Here is a 3817-nt window from a genome sequence, read left to right as displayed (position 1 = left end):
ATACCTCTTGGATAGAGATTTGGTTTGGCCCTTTTGGTCTAGCAAAAATTTTAGGAGCAATTGGATCTCTAGAGCATTATCCATTATGCATAGTCATGCATCAAGTAAGCTCACACTATTTGCTGAATATGGCCTTGAAATCTTTTAATGGTGGAATTTGCATTTGTAGTGAGCTATGGGATTATACCTAGGTACAAACTATTGTATCTATATTGACCATACACAGTCTTTTATTATTTTAAATTCTCTATTAAATATTGCTATAATGTAGTGCATATGATTACAGGATGAGATTTGGATATAGTGTCATTGTGGATCTTTAGAACCTTGGAAGATAAATGAAGATAAAATAACCATTAATATCTTTCTCATCAAGCTATGGTATCAGAGCAAATAGCACAGTTTAGATTCTTATTAATTAATGACTACTTAAAATATAATATGCTCTTGAGTAAGGTATATTTTTACCCTTAAAATTGAAATTATATATATTGAGCATCTATGAGTACGTCCTTCATCCAAATCATCAATACTATCTGCATTGAAACTAATAAAACTTCAATATAGTTACTAACTAGCAAATGCATGAATGCCCAACACAATAATCATCAAATCCAAGACTTAATAAAATTCAACACCATAAACTAATGTAACCAAATAATATCTTTTTGCTACACCCTCCATCATAGCCTCCAAGAGATGCTTAAGCAAGTCATAATGAAGTAAGAGCCTTTAAATGGCATCAGCTATAGCCAAATCATCAACACTATCTGCATTAAAACTAATAAAACCTAATATCAATCTTATGAAAAAGACATTTTATCTCACTCTAATATGAATTTTAATAATATCAATAGTAAGACATTATTTCAATGTCATTAACACCAAAATAAAGCTAAAAGAAAGCAAGAGTGAACCACCATTCAAAGCTCTATAGCAACTAAGTTAACCAAGCTAACCGAGGTCAAAAATACTATATTTAGCATCTAATATCAATTGTTTAACAATACTCAACTATAAAGGAGTGGAATTAAAATGCTAACATATGCAAGACTAACAACATCATCCTCCATAACACCATTTAGTAAAGCAAACCTATCACTTAATAAATCATCATCAAATTAAGTAAAGTGTTAGTAGCCGTTGATGAAGTCTACAAGCAATTATTAGTTAGAAAGCAACTAATAATCACTCTTCAATTTACTTTCATAAGACTTAAATACTAAACTCATGTCATTAAGTCATATACTTTTCCAACAGAAAGATAACATTCCAAGTACAACATATAAAAACATAAACAAGTACGAAAAGTATAATTATTCAAATCGAACTTAACTGCGATAAGCTCACTAATGCATTTAGCCAATAATTTTGAGCATATCTGAAGAGGTGAGTTATGCATGATCAACACTTAACCAAAACTAAATTGAAGACTATGAGATGGACTCATATGATATACAACCTTTTAATAGACAAAGCTACAATACAAGTACTAAAATCTCAACTACAAACAATTAAGTTGGACTTTATTATCCTCAACTAAGGTATAAAGCCATCAAGACTAAGTCAAAATTAATGAAAGCTCATTACTTTTATAGAGTTTAATGAAATGCAAAGTGCAACGTACCACAAAGTATAATACTACAAAAGAAAAACACAAATATCACCTTTTTAGAAAAGTGTAATAACTATTTTTCTACACCAACTTCATACTTTATCCAGCTCAATTACTTTATCCCCAAAGGTTAATATTCCTTTTAAATTGTATCATATAAATTACCTACTAAAGTCTAAGATAACTAAAGTTAACTTTAACCCTTTCACTAGTTTGAAATGGCTTATAAAAATAGAATGGTTTTTGAGTAGATTAGCTATTGGAAAAATCTAAGAAAATTTATGAAAAAAATTCCATCTTAGAGAAAGAATGACTTTCAATTTAGGGATATAAACTTTTAAGACTTAATGAACTTTTTCTTACCTACAACTTTACAAAAGGTTACTTCAACATAAATTCTCATGATTCAATAATATGCCAAATATTGAACATTATGCCTCATGTGTTTGCCCTCTTGCTATTTATGGAAATATCTAGATTTGTTAATTAGGTATATCTACAGAATATGAAAATTATTCTGAATACGATAGTGTTGTTCCCTCGTCCAAATTGTGCCAATCTATATTTAATAAGTTTTCATGGGATTAACTTTGAGGACTAAAGTGAAAGCCTAAAGTGTGTGTTCCTCAAGAGGGGAGGGGATTCTGAATATATAGTAGGGATAATAGGTAGGTTAGCCATGGTCGACTAACTTGAGGCATAATCTAGCTCTAACTTGCATATCTATCCTTGTTTTGTGTTCAATTTGGGTTTAAACTCAAATTCCATTCTATGTTAGCTGGTAAAGTATTTATATCCTCGTGTTAAACCACTGATATACTAAAATTGTACCAAATCTCATTTTACTTGTTGATCATAACATTGGGATGTTAAATGCTCTAGGTGCTCCTGCTTTTTCACTCTTTGGGTTGTATGCTTAAAAGTCATTCTGTGATTTGCTTCCTTCGCTCTTTGGCTTTAAACTTGAGAGTTTCGCTCCATCTCTTCATTTAGTGGAAATTCAAATTCTACTTTATTACTTTTGGACATGTGGCCAAGTGTTTAAGTTTTTTTTTGTGTTAATCCTATAGTAAATCACTATAGGGCAAAGGGTGAAACCACATACATTATATATAGCCAGCTTTAAAAGAAAATGAAAGCATCTTGAGGATGGCCATTATCTTAATAACTTAAGGGTGATTAACAACAACATTAAGAGCACATTTTTACAAAGTGATATTAGTAAAAATATAAACATAAATACCTAGTGTTGATATTAAGGAGATTTGCCTCCAAAGTGACTCCACTACAAGACTTAAAACCACTTATTGCTAGAGCACTCCAACTTCAATATGCATTTAGTGTAATTAATGACTTGTAAGTTCAAGTGAGGTGTAAATGTCCTTTAGCTTGAGGCTAGAGTATGCTATCTACCTCCCACATAAGATAAATGTGCTAACTCATTTTTTAAAAAGTTATAACCTTGCCATAAGGACTAAAAAAGTATTACGAAACTTTTTCAAAACTAATATTAAAGAAAAAATAGGTTCCCTCACACATGCAACATTAATTTACTTCTATCTACCACTAGCCCCAATTGTGGCAATAATCACTACCACTAGATCCAAAATTTAGTCCTTCCAATCATACAAAATTAATCAAAAATTAACATTAAACATAGAATATTGTACATTAAGAAGAACCTTAATAATGAGTTAGGGTGAGCTGGATCTTATGAGATTTGGGCTAAGGATTTGTTTCCAAGTCCTACCATACCTTGTGGAAGTGTGTAAGTGATTAAATTTTTCATTTAACTTTAGCCACTTAACTATATATTTAACCACTTAAAAGAATAACCTCCATAAGTCTTCATCCCAATTTATGGTACTTGCTAAGACTTTTAAAATGGCCTTAAAGAAATATTACTTTTGCATTTAGTGCAAGTGCTCTATGTATTTGAGTTCCACTATAAATACCCAAAGGTACTAACATATCAGTTTGTTACACTAAAATTGTATTCATTCGCCCTTGTCTCATTAATAATCTGAGACCATCTACACCACAATCCCATCTTTCCAAAACTAGAGCATCTGTTCATAAGTGATCCATCCTATAATCACACTTTTAGCACCCTAAAGATATTCTAAAAAATAGGGGAACACCATTGGTCTAAATATCCCCTTCTTTCAATCCCCCCACCAAGGCCCCTCTTCGTCCCATAAA

Source organism: Selaginella moellendorffii, unplaced genomic scaffold (assembly GCF_000143415.4).
Source record: "Selaginella moellendorffii unplaced genomic scaffold, v1.0 SELMOscaffold_14, whole genome shotgun sequence".
Taxonomy (NCBI): Eukaryota; Viridiplantae; Streptophyta; class Lycopodiopsida; order Selaginellales; family Selaginellaceae; genus Selaginella; species Selaginella moellendorffii.
This window is presented reverse-complemented; position numbering follows the sequence as displayed.